General features: G+C 42.6%; 1 pseudogene across 1 annotated transcript; it reads right to left on the reverse strand.

Annotated features, from left to right (window-relative positions):
• Positions 1-9,350: 9,350 nt before the first annotated feature.
• LOC309567376 (putative nuclease HARBI1) lies at positions 9,351-11,190 on the reverse strand (annotated as a pseudogene). Its single transcript has 2 exons — positions 10,796-11,190; positions 9,351-10,157 (listed from the first exon to the last, which is right to left on the reverse strand). The product of its transcript is annotated as a putative nuclease HARBI1 (transcript).
• Between the last annotated feature and the right edge of the window lie 6,715 nt (positions 11,191-17,905).

A 17,905-nucleotide genomic window follows, 5' to 3' on the forward strand; every position in this document is an offset into this window, starting at 1 on the left:
CGACCCGGAGGTGCTCGCGGAAGTGAGCGATAGCGAGTCGTGGGGTGACTTGTCGTCTGACACTGACACGGATCTGGCAAGTGACAACGGCGATGACCCTGCACCTGACCTGAGCGATGTGCGCACTTGGTGCGCTATTGATTGCGATGCAGACCAGGTAGCGCCCCCAAGATTCCCGTTCACTGGATCACCTGGGATGAAGGTAGATGTCGAGCGTGACAACCCTCTGGCATACCTGCAATTATTCCTCACTGAGGAGGTAATTGAAAAAATTGTCACGGAGACGAATCACTACCAAGAGCAGCAATCCGCTACGCTGCATGCCAGGTTTTCCAGAAGCAGAAAGGGGGAACCGGTGACGACAGAGGACATGTGGCAGTTTCTGGGACTCCTCTTTCTTCAGGGGTTGGTGGGGAAACCGTTCCAGAAATGGTACTGGACAACCAACAGGTTACTGGCCACTCCGTTTTTTGGCACCGTGATGTCTGAGTATCGCTTCTCCCTGAGCCACGCATCTGCGCCCAAACTGAAAAAAAAAATCTGGGAGGTATGGCAAATTATTGTGGCCAATTTCCAGCGGACCTACGTGCCAGAAAGGGACGTCAGCGTGGATGAGAGTTTGATGGCCTACAAGGGACGCCTAAGCTGGATTCAGTACATTGCATCCAAAAGAGCACGGTTTGGCATCAAATCATATATGCTCTGCGAGTCATCCACGAAGTACATCTGGAATTCGGTTATTTACACCGGTAAAGGCACTAAATTCAACCCCAGGTACAGCGGCTATGGGATGGCCACATCATCCGTCCTTACACTTCTGGAGCCATTGCTGAACCAGGGATATTGTGTGACCACGGACAACTTCTACACGTCCCCGGAACTATATGATGTTTTGCTACAAAATAAAACCGACGCATATGGTACCGTTAGGCCTAACCGACGAGACATGCCATCTTTGTTTGCCAAAAAAAACCTAAAAACTGGAGAAATGGTTGCCTGGCAGAAGGGTAAGATGATGGCAATGCGATGGCGAGACAAGTACGTGTGTCTCATGAGCACTGTGCACCGTTTGTCTGGAAGGTGGCTGAGCAGATTTTTGTAAAGCACCAGACACCATCAGGAGTTGTAAATAGACCTGGACGTCGCGCTGTTGACGTTGTCAACCCAGAACGTCTGACCGGCCGTCACTTTGCAGACTATATCCCGCCAACCGCAAAAAAGGCAGCACCGGCCAGGATGTGCGTAGTTTGTTGCTCAAAACGCGATAGCAATGGAAAGAAAGTCCGAAAGGAAACCAGGTTCCATTGTCCTGATTGTGACATCGGACTTTGTGTAGTTCCTTGTTTCAAAATTTATCACACGCAGGATGTTTACTATCAAAAGGTTGTGTTGTATAGAGAATTATTTATTCGATACCTACATCCCGGTTTGCATGTAAAAAATTGCCAATGTCCATAGGGACGTTGGAAAGAGAGGGGAAAAGGGCTTAGTGGGACTTTATTGGTATCATACTCAAAACATGTATAACTAGGTGGATATATAAAATCAAATATATTTTATTAAATTTTCTCTTTTAAAAGCCAAGAATATTGACAATTGGATACTATTGACATAATATCATCAGACAAAACAAAAAACATATAGACAATGATACAAATGTAATCATTTACAAAACTGGTGACTTTTCAAAATCGTCATTGATAAGATCCTCCTTATTGAGGTGAGAGGTTTGAGGTGCCTCCACTGAAATTCTATTTCCCTTTTCCCCCCTCTTTCCAACGTCCCTATGGACATTGGCAATTTTTTACATGCAAACCGGGATGTAGGTATCAAATAAATAATTCTCTATACAACACAACCTTTTGATAGTATACATATCCGGGTGGATAACACACCCATGGGCGCCCAAAAAATGGTCTTTTGACCTAAGGTTGTGACCCACAATTATTTTCAAATTTTGTTTATATAACTAATATGCTTCTCTTTTTTCAGCCCCTCCTATGTATCTGGTTATAACCCAGAGTATATGGTAGGGTAGGTTTAAAGAACATCAAAGTAACAAGTGTGTAAATTGGGTGAGAATATAAACTGCTTTGCTGATTTATTTTACATTTAGGCTTCGTGGCCATGGACTTAACAGGAACGGCTTGGACGGGCTTCATGACTGAAATTCAGTCCACCTGCAATTCTCCCACCAAAAATAAGGAAGATCTTCAAACCTATTTATCTAAGGTACAGGGACTCCTTAAACGGAAGTCCCACTTATATTGGCACCTAGAATTCTTCCACAAATATGTCAAAGAGGGAATCAATCCACAAGGTTTAAGGGTCCGGACCTATCCAACCATAAGGAATCCATCGGAAACCTTTAGGAAGGAATGGGAGGGAGCCCTCATTACTTGTAGTAAAGATTTGATGAATTTATTAATCAAACATTACACAGACGAAATGACAGTATTAGACACTGAAATTGAACAATTAGGAACACAGTATAAACATGTTTTTGAATTGCCAACCTTTTCAGCACAATGGTTGGAAATAAAAAATCAACTTGAAACCATGAATAAAGATATAATCTCTAAAAAAACAGGGAAAGTTTAACAAAGATAAGCAAGCCTTTAGAAATGGCTATGCATATCGCTGGTCGGACCAAACATATAATGCACAAGCACGTAAAAGGAATACACACAATCCACAAGGTAGTCAGGAGGAAACTATTGAATCAGACTCCTCCCTATCCAGTTCCACGTCACACAGTTCACATGCTAGAGTAGAAACAGGCACTAATGCACGAGGTAAACAACTTAAACGTGGTCGAAATAATATGGTACCATCACCTACACAGGTCCAAAGTAAAAAGAAACCCGACACACGCACTCAAATTGATAAAAATGCACAATCCACAAATCTAACTCTGATCATGCATAAAATCCTAACAAAAGGCGCATCAAACATAACAGACCAACCCAACATATCTGGGGCTGGTCCCAATGATGGGGTTTTTTTAGGAGGACAAACAACACCCCTATCGAAAACGTCCTGGCAGGGGAATTTGGACACATTTGTCCAGACAAATTCCCAAATGGAAGTACAGGCACAAATTCATTAAATATTATTAATCTCACAAAGATCCCGCTAACAGCAGTGCAGAAACAGGTTTTACAAATGGGTCTAGGATTTTGTCCCTCTAATCCGATTAACCCAAGAGAAACAATAAAAGATGTCTATATGTTCGCATGAAACCTGACATTTAAATATATGTTTGATGAGGAAAGAAAAGAACTCAAATTGGAGAGAGAACTAGCAGAGCGGACAAAGAATTACACCATGGCGGAATGCAGGGCTCTGCGCGATCTAGCCATCCTCTATGAGGAGGGCAATCCGGAAGTTAGAGCACTTATTGATCCAAAAAACAGTACAAGACCTGGAGGTCAAATAATAGTTAAAAATCAAGCTCCTGCGGAGCTATAACCTAAGTCCCAGAAATTCCCGGACTTGGCGACAAATCCACAAATTTGGTCCTTTGTCCAATCTGTAGTTCAGGAATTAAAAACCACAAATTGGCAGCCTTTTGAAAGTAATTTAACTCCAGAACAAAATCAAGCCCTATGTGAACTACAAATGGAAAAGAACTTAATAATTAAACCTTCTGATAAGGGAGGAAACATCGTGTTAATGTCCAGACAACAATATGAAGCAATGTGCCTCAAAGTATTGTGCAATAATGAATGGTACACACCAATTGAATCATCCATGATTCTAGATTTTGCCGGTGAATCCTGGATCCTGATAACTGAGGCCTTCCTGGGGGGCATTATCAACAAAAATACAATGGATTACTCGTTACCAAAATATCCTAGAATTCCTACGTTCTATACATGAAAGAGTGTATCAACGTGCCTTACAGAAATTATATTTCATATTACACTTTGTTAGGGCTCATTCTACGATGGAAGGTGGCCCCCTTGCATTTACATAGTAACAAGCTAAGACTGACAACCATTCATCCACCCTGGACAGCAGACAGCTATATTTTGCATTTAGACAACATGTTAAACCACCCCTCCATTCATTCATTTGAACACTTGACAGTTGGATATTTAGCATTTAGATTACAAGACACTTTGCATAAGAGATTACTGACACCACCCATAAACAATTGACAATTGTTTACATTAACACATGACAACTGAATGCAGACGGGGCGACTCTGGTGGGACACAGATTCAGATACGGGAACACCTCATATTGACACAAATGCATGGCGAAAGCAAAGGCCCTTTTATGTACTATTCTGTCTGATATGTGCTATTGACTGATGAATTGTAAACCAGTCTGGAGCAGTCTTTCCCGCTCAAAACATGCCTTAAATATGAGCTTCACTTGCAATAAAATTAGTTGTGACTGCACTAAGTTTGAGTGCTGTGTGTCGTCATAACTCCCAGCCGGATGGAGGGGAAATTCACTATCTATTAGGGGGGTTAGCAACTGACGGGCTGTATATCATCGTGATTGCCTCCTGACGAGATCTGAGCTAACAATACAATATCGAAAATTCATAAGAGTATGGTTGACCCCCCAGGAAGGCCTATAGTTTCAGGAATCGAATCTTTGGCGGAACACGCTAGCCGCTACGTAGATCCGATACTCATGCCCCATGTATTGGGACTCCCATCCTATATACGAGATACTTCAGACCTGCTCCGTCACTTAGAGGGGACTCAGGTCCCTCCGGATGTCCTTCTCGTGGCAGTGGATATAGAGGCGTTGTACTCGAGCATCCCACACGAGCGGGGCATCCGGACGGTTGAATCCTTCCTACGAGAGCAGGATCGTAACCTATGGCCACAAATGGACTTCGTCCTAAAACTACTCCGATTTATCCTCACCAGGAATTACTTTACCTTTTTGGAGCAATACTACCTACAAATACAGGGGGTGGCTATGGGCACTTGCTGCGCACCCTCATATGCCAACCTATAGGTGGCTGGGAAAGGCAAATTCTGTCAAGTGATAGTATGGAGAAATGGCTTCCATACATATTGTGTTGGTATCGTTTTATAGACGATTTGTTAATCATCTGGACAGGCCCCAAGTCTGATTTAGAAGAATTTCTTCTAGCCCTAAACACAAATTAATTCAACTTAAAATTCACCAACACGATCAGCTCGGAGAGACTATCATTTCTAGATATTCAAATTAATATTCTTCCCACAGGGGAAATTGAGACTGACTTGTACAAGAAGCCAAGCGCAGGCAATACCATCTTGTGCGCAGCAAGTGCCCACCCCGCCCCCCCTTGTTAAAAGCATACCATATGCCCAGTTTCTTCGCTTGCGAAGAAACTGTTCATCTGATTCCAACTTCAAAAAGCAAGCCAACAGCTTACGAGATAGATTGCTGCAGAGGGGATATAGTCCAACTTCTCTAAGGAAAGCTTATAACAAAGGCAAAGCCCGCTCTAGAACGGATTTAATATACAATACATCAGTTAAAAAAGAAATGAAAACGGTAAAGTTAATCACCCATTATTCAATACATGAGAATAAACGACGTCAAATTATGGCCAAACATTGGCATCTTTTAACAGATGACTATACTTTGGCCAAATACGTAAAAACTCACCCGGAAATCGTTTTCAGGCAGGCTCCCTCGATACGGGACAGCTTAGTTAGTAATCATTATAACCAACCCAAACCTATGGGTAATAATCCGAAAGGAACTTACAGGTGTGGTACATGTGCCCGCTGCCCATGGGTGAGAGAGGGAAGGGAGGTTTCCCTGCCCAATGGCAGTTGGCACCGAGCCAACAGCCACGCTGACTGCAGTACACAGGGTATTGTATACCTCATGCAGTGCACCTGTCATGCCTACTATGTGGGGAAAACAATACGCCAGCTCAACCAGAGAATTGGCGATCACTTGTACTACTCTGAAGGTGGGAAAATACAAACCACGGTCTGACGACATATAGCATTACATCATAAGTACAATAATTCAGCGGTCAGCTTTTTTGTTTTAAAAGTTGTGCCCCAGAATCCCAGAGGGGACAACTGGGACAAGCGGATACTTCAAAGAGAAACCTATTGGATTGAATTCCTAAATGCCACGGTATCGCCTGGCATCAACGAGGTGCTAACATACAAACCTTTTTTGTGATGATAGATGACTATTGGGGGTATAAACCCCTTAATAGTTATGGCTCGAAGTCCACACTTCATTACAGATAAATAAGTGAGCTCTATATACCCGCCAGGCCTATTTCTCTGGTCTCTGACCTTTCGGAGCTTTAGTGTATCTCAGCAATAGCAGTTTATACACCCAAACTAAGGGAGCGGAATTTGATACTCCCTTGGAAAAATTATGTTGAAATCAAGCACCAAATCCCTTATTGAGGATGCTTTGAACCTAAAATAAGCTAAAAACAATGCATTGATATGTTAACATGTTTTTTATGCAATTCATGTATATAATCCCCCTTTTTGTATGGATGTCTATGTACTTTTTATGTAATTATTTGGCTATTGATATGGAATAAATGGGATGCAATTTTTGCAATATTGTGGTGTCTTGGGAGCAATTTGAGGTGTGGCATTGCTATCCCCAATTGCATCTTGGCACCAGTCTTGTTGCTTTTGGAGCTGGCCACTACATGGCGTTGTGGCGGTGTTTTCCTCGGCGAGTGTGCGGTCCTTGGGCAGGAGAGCGAGACACATATGTGTTTCTGCTCTGCCGCGCAGCTTCCGGGAGCCCACAGCATTGTGGAGCTCCAACACGGCGCATGCGCACTCGAGGACCGGACCCGGAAATGAGTCATCGCCCTGTGCAGTGATGACTTCCGGGTTGGGGCTTCTAAATGGAGCAGAAAGCCGCAATGGCGGCAGTCAGGAGATGGAATCCGAGATGGTGCAGCAACACGGGTAAATTTTCTCCACATGAATTACTCAATACATATATTAATGGGACTTACCTGATGCTAATGGCTCTCCTTCTTTTTTGTCCCTATGTTTTCTTTTTGTCTGTTTGGCTCCCTATCGGTTCTACTTAATAGTTGAAAGAGCTGGAAGTGCTGCAGGGGGTTACACCCTGCCCTCATTCGTGACATTTTTTCTCAAGCAGCACAACAAACATGGATGTAAAACGCCATACTTCTGAAACAATATCTCAGGTATTTATATGGGATTATTTTTGGTGTCTTTCCATCAAGGGTTTGCTTTTATAGTCTAAATAGAAAACCTAGAAATATACCAATTCAAAAAAACTTATACAATTCACCTTATATACACACTTTTATATATATTTTTTTAGCTGGAACTTGAGCTATATAAGCCTGCTGCTACCTTCCATCCCCATCTCCTCCTGTATCCATTTGTAATCACAGAGTGACAAGTCTTTTGGTAGGTACACTTATTGTTAAAAAATATACATGATTATTGAAATATGATATACAACATTGCATTATACTGTAACTAACAAAAGTAAGCCCCCGCACTCACCATGGAGACTAGATACGTCACTATTTTAGCCACCTCGCAATTTCCATCTGACCATGTCTCCAAGGGTATACATAGGCTGGGAGGTGTAGATTTGGGACTGCCTTTTGCCTATATACCTATGCTCCTAATGACACCATTGTATATGCAATGCTAACTATCTGTATTTGATATTTTCATAGATGATAATCTTTATTGAATTCTCTTTGCCCCTGAGGAAGCAATAATCTTTTGCGAAACATGTCGGGCTAGAATTTTAGTGGAGGCACCTCAAACCGCACACCTCAATAAGGAGGATCTTATCAATGATGATTTTGGAAAGTCACCAGTTTTGTAAATGATTACATTTGTATCATTGTCTATATGTTTTTTGTTATGTCTGATGATATTATGTCAATAGTATCCAATTGTCAATATTCTTGGCTTTTAAAAGAGAAAATTTAATAAAATATATTTGATTTTATATATCCACCTAGTTATACATGTTTAGAGTATGATACCAATAAAGTCCCACTAAGCCCTTTTCCCCCCTCTTTCCAACGTCCCTATGGACATTGGCAATTTTTTACACACGCAGGATGTTTATTGAATTTTCTTTGTTTGACAAATTTCCTTATTTACTACATTATTGAATAAAATTACATTATTTATTAGATTATAATTCATGATTTTGTGTTTCAAAGTTTATCACATTTGGGATGTCTACTAGAGTCTTGTTTGGTCAGGTTTAAGTCAGTAATTACTAAGAATTGTAGGCTTATAATACATAACACCAAATTTCCATGCAAAAAATTGTACGGCTTTTGGTATAAAATTCCAGACATAATCAATACCGCCAGGGAGGTTAAGGGGGCTGAATAATTTTGCATGCCCAATTTTTCAGTTTTTTATTTGTTAAAAAATTTTGAAATATCCAATACATTTCGTTCCACTTCATGATTGTGTCCCACTTGTTGTTGATTCTTCACAAAAAATTACAGTTTTATATCTTTATGTTTGAAGACTGAAATGTGGCAAAAGGTCGCAAAGTTCAAAGGGGCCGAATACTTTCGCAAGGCACTGTATTACACTGATCTCCGTACACTGAGTGCTAGTACCTATCTCAATGCCATATAGAATCCTAGGAGTGCTAGTCCTTTAAATAGAACCTTTATATGTGTAGACTGATTGCAACTCAGTCCACAGATATCATTACATCTTCATTACATCAGATTACATCTTTATGTTTGAAGCCTGAAATGTGGCAAAAGGTCGCAAAATTCAAGGGGGCCGAATACTTTCGCAAGGCACTGTATATAGTGTATCACAGCTTTGTTTGTCCATTTCACTTTACATTACCTATATATAACACTTACAGTATATCTCTACACTGAGCAAGTTTCACATAACACTGACATCTCCTTACATTGGTGGGCAGTGAGAAGGATGTCATAAATGAACACAACATAACAGGTGGAGGTAAGTTGTTATTACACTAATGTATTAATAAAAATAAATAGTATGGGGACCTTCTGGCCAATGACCACCAATGTAAAGTGACATTGGGCGGACCTTGGTTGTGACCTATTTTACAATGTGAGAGGGCTTTTAGAAATTAACAGGGGTGCTGAAGGACCTGGTATTTTGGCCACTGGTAAACCAAACACACATGTCCAAAATCGCATTTGAACAGCTGGGGAGAGACAACAGTAGATAAACACACTGATGAATGTATTAACCCTTCAAAAGTCACACATATATAACGCATGATGAACAAAAAACATGTTGATTTGGATATGTACCCAAAAAATTAAAATACACACTCCTGAATAAATGCAATATTTTTTAATTGCACAAATAAGATTATATTGATCCAAATTATACAGTATCAGGCAGGAATTGCTGCCAAGAAACGGCCCCTCTCCCCACAAAATAGTCAACATATTGTTGTCTTATATCATGGGCACTTCTGGATGGCAAGCCAGAATGGGCTACTTCCATTGATGTCATTGGATCCACTGGCACACGTGGTTCAGCCTCTACACTCGGCCCTGGCATGGCAGGGTCACTCTTAACTGGCTGCAAACTGACATATGTCTCTGCATGCCAGCGCAAATAATTATGCAAGATGCAGCAACACAGGACCACATTATCAATTTTGTATAGTGCCAGATGGATGGAGGTCAAGAAAATTTGAAACCTATTCAACATTATCCCGAAGGCATTCTCCACCACTCTTCTAGCACGGGATAAGCGGTAGTTGAAGATCCTTTGCTCAGGGTGAGGTTTCTCAGAGGGAAGGGCTTCATAAGATGCTCCCCAAGCGCAAACGCATCATCAGCCACAAAAACGAAATTGAGACCCTCAATTGTTTGCTCCCTGAATGGCAAGTTGAGAGTGCCATTTTGAAGCCGCCGAGCAAACTCTGTTTGGTCAATGACTCCCCCATCAGAATTGCGGCCATTCTTTCCAATGTCCAAAAACAAAAATTCATAATTAGCATTGACAAGTGCTAGCATGACAATGCTAAAAAAAACCTTTGTAGTTGTAGTAATAGGAGCCAGAATTAGGTGGTGGAACAATGCGGACGTGCTTGCCATCAATAGCACCCCCACAATTGGGAAAATTCCACTGCTCCTGGAATTGGACAGCAATTTCCTGCCACTGCTCTGCGTTGGACGGAAACTGTGGGGAAAAAATATAAATACAATTAGTGCTTGAGCACATCACATTATTACACACACATTTGTCAGTAAAATGCTTATGCAACTTTAAGATAAGAACAACATGAAGGGAATCTTTAGCATTTTGGGGTATGACATCTACATACATTTATTTTTCACCTCCTCCAGCTACAGCTTTGGTATATGCTGACTTTTACATTTAGCATGGGTGGGTGGGTGGGTAAAACTATGCTTTTAAACATCATTAAATGCTTGTGCCCACAGAACGTTTTTACATCAGAAATTAAACATACACAATCATAGGTTTGAATGGATGGACTGATGTCTTTAATAAACCTCATAAACTATGTACAAAAACATTTCTAAAGGAATAATTGGTTCTGGGAAAGTCCGAAAATGACACAGATACACTATACTGTTAACAGGCTATGCGTTTAAGGACACATAGGAGAGAATGCTGGGGTGGTTACTGGGTCATTTTAAAAATGGTTAGGAAAATATATAGCTTTACTACTATGTGCATACGGCCAGAGGGTGTTAAAAAATAATGACATCTGTAATTTGATGTACATCCAAAATGATCTAAATTAGGATGACATGACAAATACATGGAATGTAATATAAAAGTAAGAAACATACCTTGATATAGTCCTTCTGCAAGACTTTAATGATAGCAGAGCAGGTCTCAGGGATGATGACTCCAAGAGCTTGGGGGGAGATGCCTGTGGTGAACTCGAGATCCTGCAGGCTTCTCCCTGTTGCAAGATATCTCAAAGTTGCAATTAGCCTTTGCTCAGGAGTAATTGCAACCCACATACATGTATCCTGCTTCAGAATATAGGGGACACCAAGGCAAGAAGACGGTGAAAAATTGGATCCGTCATCCTCAAATAATTCCTGAAGTCATCAGGATTATTTTCCTGGAGCTCCCGCAGCAAGGACATGTGGGAAAATTGCTCACGGTTGAGCAACCAATTTTTGGTCCAGGAGGTCCGCTTTTTCTTCCTCTTGCAAAGAACTCGGCTTAGAGCCATAACTCCCAGCCCAACAACAGCAAGAGTAGAATCCTCGGTCTCCATAATTTCTTCTCGAAGGATGTCTCGGAAACTAGCGAAATGTCGTTAACCAAACAAATGCTACCGAAATCAGCGCGAGATGCCCAGAAGGGTCATGACCAAAAACTCACTTCCTCTTTTGTAGCGTCGAACGTAGTGACGTCATTTTTTGTCGGTCGACAAAATTCATGTGCAGTCTAGAGCACATTCCAACCAACAAAACACCACTCTGGACAAAAGACGGACGACCGGTCGGTGGAAATTTGTTGCGCGTGTACGGGGCTTTAGTGTCGGCCATTTCAGGCCCCAAAAATTAGCCCACATGGGTTTACCTGGCAGCTAAGAACGTTGTATTCTGAGGCTGAAGGTACATTAGGCATTCACAGGATAAATAAGTAAGTGTCGGCCATTTCAGGCCCCAAAAATTAGCCCACATGCGTTTACCTGACAGCTAAGAACCTTGTATTCTGTGACTGAAGATACATTAGGCATTCACAGGATAAATAAGTAAGTGTCGCCCGGCCATTCCAGGCCCCAAAAATTAGCCCACATGCATTTACCTGACAGCTAAGAACGTTGTATTCTGTGGCTGAAGGTACATTAGGCATTCACAGGATACAGAAGTAAGTGTCGCCCGGCCATTCCAGGCCCCAAAAATTAGCCCACATGCGTTTACCTGACAGCTAAGAACGTTGTATTCTGTGGCTGAAGGTACAGTACATTAGGCATTCACAGGATAAATAAGTGTCGGCCATTCCAGGCCCCAAAAATTAGCCCACTGCGTTTACCTGACAGCTACAAACGTTGTATTCTGTGGCTGGAGGTACATTAGGCATTCACAGGATACAGAAGTAAGTGTCGTCCATTCCAGGCCCCAAAAATTAGCCCACGTGCGTTTACCTGACAGCTAAGAACATTGTATTCTGTGGCTGAAGGTACATTAGGCATTCACAGGAAAAATAAGTAAGTGTTGGCCATTCCAGGCCCCAAACATTATCCCACATGCGTTTACCTGACAGCTAAGAACGTTGTATTCTGTGACTGAAGGTACATTAGGCATTCACAGGATAAGTAAGTGTTGCCCGGCCATTCCAGGCCCCAAAAATTAGCCCACATGAGTTTACCTGACAGCTACGAACGTTGTATTTTGTGGCTGAAGGTACATTAGGCATTCACAGGATAAATAAGTAAGTGCCGGCCATGAAAGGCCCCAAAAATTAGCCCACATGCGTTTACCTGACAGCTAAGAACGTTGTATTCTGTGGCTGAAGGTACATTAGGCATTCACAGGATACAGAAGTAAGTGTCGCCCATTCCAGGCCCCAAAAATTAGCCCACATGCGTTTACCTGACAGCTAAAAACGTTGTATTCTGTGGCTGAAGGTACATTAGGAATTCACGGGATAAATAACTGTCGACCATTCCAGGCCCCAAAAATTAGCCCACATGCGTTTACCTGACAGCTACGAACTTTGTATTTGGTGGTTGGAAAAATAATTGTCGGCCATGAAAGGCCCCAAAAATTAGGCATTCAATGGACATGAAATGCCTTTTATGCCGCTGTATTTACCGAAGACAAGGACCATGAATTGTTGTTGGTGGATGGCGGTCTGGCAGATATTTGTGGCCTGTCATAAGGAATTTTAATCAAACATGGTCTACTGGTCACATGTGTTGAATTCCTCTGAGATCCATGCCTCATTCATTTTTATAAATGTGAGGTAGTCAACACTGTCATGAGCTAGGCAAGTGCGCTTATCGGTCACGATCCCCCCTGCTGCACTGAACTTCCTTTCAGACAGCACACTGGACGGGGGGGCAAGCCAACAGTTCCATTGCAAATTGTGCAAGCTTTGGCCAGAGGTCAAGCCTGCCCACCCAGTAGTCCAGGGGTTCATCACTCCTCAGAGCGTCCACATCGGCTGTTAACCCGATGTAGTTGGACACCTGTTGGTCTAGGCGTTCCCTGATGCTGGATCCGGAGTACAGCTGTCGATGGGTCGGCTGAAAGACTGATCTCATATCTGAAGTGACCAACACATCTTCAAAACGCCCCCTTCTTGCAGGCGCTGTTGGATTGCTACCCACAACTGTTTCTCTGTGAGTGGAAATTCCTCTGCCAGCGCACGCAAAAGCAGAATGCAGCATTTCTCGAAGCAAGGCCTGGAAGTGCTGCATTCTGAGCGCCCTCTGTGATGGTGATAACATTTCCGACATTTTTTGTTTGTACCACAGGTCTAAGTAAGTTGCCACCTAGTACTGGTCCTTGCCCTTTATGCTTTTTATATGGGGGTCCCCCTTAACCGCTTTACCACCGCCCACAGTAATATTACTGCGGCAGAGTGGCTCGTTATCGTCTAACGACGTAGTACTACGTCGTCAGACACTCCCCCTTCTGGGCGGCGCTTGCGCGCCGCCGGAGGCTCGCTTCCGCTGTTTTCATTCACAGCAGGAGTCGGGCCAGGGGAGGAGCAGCGGGGATCTAGTGTGGAGATCCGCCCGCCTGTGTAAACACAAACGAGCGGATCTCCATAGTGACAGATCGGACTGTTCAGCATAGCTGGACATCCGATCTGTCCCTGGCTCACTCAGTCACCTCCCCCCCTACACGTCTGTAAGCACCAGGCATACATTAACCCCTCCCTCTCCAATAAAATTAACCCCTTCCCTGCCAGTGTCATTTTTACAGTAACAGTGCATATATATAGCACTGATTACTGCAGTAATGTCACTGGTATCCCCAAAAGTGTCAAAAATGTCAGTCAAGGGTCCGATCTGTCCGCCGCAATGTCGCAGTCCCGCAAAAAAAATTGCAGATCGCCGCCATTACGCGTTAAAAAAAAAACACCAAAAATGACAGAAATCTTTCCCTTTGTTAGTAAACGCAATAACTTTTGCGCAAACCAATCAAAATACGCTTATTGCGATTTTTTTTTATCAAACATAGGTAGCAGAAAACAAATTGGCCAAAAAATTTTAAAAAAATTGATTTTTACATCTTTTTTGGGGGGAATTTCATATAAAAAAATGTTAAAAATATTGTTATTTTTTCAAAATAAACGCTCTTTTTTTGTTTATAGCGCAAAAAGTAAAAATCGCACAGGTAATCAAATACCACCAAAAGAAAGCTCTGTTTGTGGGAAACAAAGGACGTACATTTCGTTTGGGTATGGCGTCGCACGACCGCGCAATTGTCAGTTGAAGTTGCACAGCGCCGAATCGCAAAAAGTGGCCTGGACGGAAGACAGCAAAATCCTCCGGTGGTAAAGTGGTTAAAACACTGGAGCATGAAGGCCCCCATTTGCACTAAACTGGAAGTGGTGTAGTGGCCTGGCTCCAGCTCATCATCCAGGATGTCGTCCTCGTTCTCCTCCCCCCATCCACGGACATCACCAGGGATCCCAGAAAGGTTTAAAGCATGCTCTTCTTGCTCCTCCTCATCTGCCCCGGCACCATCCTCCTCTTCAGGCTCCGGTTGTGGACTTGTCTCAGATGGAGAAGCACCCCCTGGGAATTCATCCAACATTGTGACTTCCTCATCTTCCTGATCCTGCTCCTCGACTGCTTGAATAATGACACGACGCAATGCACGCTCCAGAAAGAAGGCGTAAGGTACGATGTCACTGATGGTGCCCTGGCCGTGACTGACCAGTTTGGTGATATCATCAAATGGCCGCAGAAGTCTGAATGCGTCGCGCATGAGCAGCCACTGGCATGGTGAAAGAAATCCTAGCTCCCCAGAGTTCCATCGCATCAGGTAGTCACAAATAAGAAGCCTGACGGGCAGGTTGTGTCGCTGCTGAATGTCAGCAAGGTGAGCCATGGCTGTGTAAGATCTTCTGATATGCCCCAAGATTTTCCTGGCCTGCCGCAAGACGTCCTGGACCCCAGGGTATTTGGCAACGAATCACTGCACGACCAAGTTCAGGATGTGTGCCATGCATGGCACATGTGTAATTTTTCCCTGTTTCAGTGCGCTCAGCAGATTGGCACTGTTGTCGCACACCACTTTACCAACTGTCAAATTGAGCGGTGTCAGCCACTGATCTGCCGGTGAACGCAAAGCTGAAAGGAATGCAGGACCAGTGTAGCTCTTGACTTCCAGGCACAAGATACGCAGCACAGCTTGGCAACGTCTCACCTGGTATGTGGAATAGGTTCTGGGGTTTTTGGGCGGTGCAGCGAAAGAAGCGGTAGCAGCAGAAAAGGAGGAGTCAGCCGAGGAGGAGAGGGAGGATGGAGTAGGAGGAGGAGAAGAATAGGCAGGCCAGCATGCAATCCGTGGCGGTAAAACCAAATCTACACGGGTGCCACAGGTTACATGCTTGACAGCTGTCAGAAGGTTCACCCAGTGGGCAGTAAAAGTTATATAACTTCCCTGCCCATGTTTGCAAGACCATGTGTCTGTGGTCAGATGTATCTTAGCACCGACACTGTGTGCCAGAGATACATTCACTTGCCGCTGAACATGGCCATACAGCTCTGGAATGTCCTTCTGCGAGAAATATTTCCTTCCTGGGACCTTCCATTGTGGTGTTCCAATGGCCACAAATTTCCGAAAGGCCTCCGAGTCCACCAGTTGATATGGCAGTAGTTGGCGGGCTATCAGTTCTGAAAAGCCAGCAGTCAACCGCTGGGCAAGAGGGTTATCCGGCGTCATCATTTTTTTACGCTCCAACATTTGGGCCACGGAAGCCTGCCTTTTTCCTGAACAACGTGAGGATGGCATGATGGAAGGTGGAGTGGAGGACAATTGTGAGGAGATAGGAGAAGGAGAAGAGGCTGGACGGTGAGAGCCTGGAGTGTGGCTTTGTGGGTTGACGGCGTTGCTCCCACTGGGCTCGGTAATGGGAGTCCAGGTGCTTTCTTAAGGCGGTCGTCCCTAGGTGAGTGTTGGGCTTACTGTGACTTTTGCGTTGACTGCAAAGGCTGCAGATGGCAACACTATTGTCAGCAGTGGACACATTAAAAAAAGCCCACACTGCGGAGCCATGTGCCAGCATCCTGGGAGCGCCAGATGTGACTGTACATGGTTGATGGCTCGCTCCTGATACATTAGCAGTCTGCTTTTTCCCTCCTGTGCAGTGTAAGTTCCGCCTGCTTCTCCTCTCTATCTGTTGGTCCATCTCTCCCTCTGAACTCCCCTCCTCTTCCTCTCTTGTGGGCACCCACGTTACGTCCGTAGACACGTCATCATCGACGTCATCTTCCCCACCACTAACATTTGAGATCTCGGAGTAGGCAGCAACAGCAGGGACCAACCACCTTGGGCTGATCTGGGTACTGTCGTCAGAGTGGTGGCTGTTGCTACCTCCTCTTCCTGATCCAATGCCAAGAATGGCTGCGCATCGCAAATGTATATAATATATATATATATATATATATATATATATATATATATATATATATATATATATATATATATATATATAAATAATTCAAGCGGAGGGTATATGGTGGTGGTGGTGTCTTTGGGGTGCACACAGCACAGACTGAAGAGGGTGCAGATAGAGAGGATGAGGAGGGTGCAGAAGAGGAAGGCTGAGTGAGCCACTCAACGAAGTCTGGTGCGTCCTTTGACGTAATCGAACACACCTTCTAAAACTTCACACTTTGGCTCCGGCCTACTGCTCCTGCCCTGCCACCCCTGCGTAAGGGCCTGCCTCTTCCTCTGCCTGTCATTTTTTAAATTACAGTGCCTTGCGAAAGTATTCGCCCCCCCTTGAAATTTTCGACCTTTTGCCACATTTCAGGATTCAAACATAAAGATATAAAACTGTAATTTTTTTGTGAAGAATCAACAAGTGGGACACAATCATGAAGTGGAACGAAATGTATTGGATATTTCAAACTTTAACAAATAAAAAACTGAAAAATTGGGCGTGCAAAATTATTCAGTCCCTTTAAGTTAATACTTTGTAGCAAAAAATTTGGTGATAACCAAAATGAACTGCGCAAATGGGTGTTCACACACAAATAAATTACAGTGTACTAGAACTTTCTATATCGTGAATACATGAACAAATAAATAAATAAATAAATATGTGAATAAATAGTTCTGTATAAATATATGGGAATGCCTTCCACACTGCGAGCTGCAAACAACCAACGTGTTAACGTGATGAATGTGAAGTTTAAAATTATATATTGCGCTCAACAATAATTATTCACAAAAAAGTGCATTAGTGCAAATAAATAAATAATTAATTTAAAAAAATATATATAGTCCATTTGTGCGTAAAACCATCAATGGTGATTAAAAACCACAACAATTGATAAAAGCACAGGCTTGACAAAATTAATAAATAAATAAAGTCCTTTGGTGCTTAAAATATCAAAGTGATTATTAGTTTAATGCAGCAATGATTAAAAGCACAGACTTGATAGAAGTGGTGTCAAATATTATATCTGTCATATTTAATCATATTAAATTAGTTTTTATTTTATTTTATTTAAAGTTTTATTATAAAAAACGATATAATTATTATAATTTTTATTAAATAAAATAAAATAAAAACTAATTTAATATGATTAAATATGACAGATATAATATTTATTAAAATTCAATTTTATTGATTGTATGATTTTAGGTGGTTATTTAATGCATACATTGTATGCATTCTCTCATGTTGATATATATTTATTTATTTATTTACAAAATTGGCATCAATACCACCCTTCTAGTCTATATTGC

The sequence above is a fragment of the Pelophylax lessonae genome (genome assembly GCF_965119305.1).
Source record: "Pelophylax lessonae genome assembly, chromosome: 11".
NCBI classification, from domain to species: domain Eukaryota; kingdom Metazoa; phylum Chordata; class Amphibia; order Anura; family Ranidae; genus Pelophylax; species Pelophylax lessonae.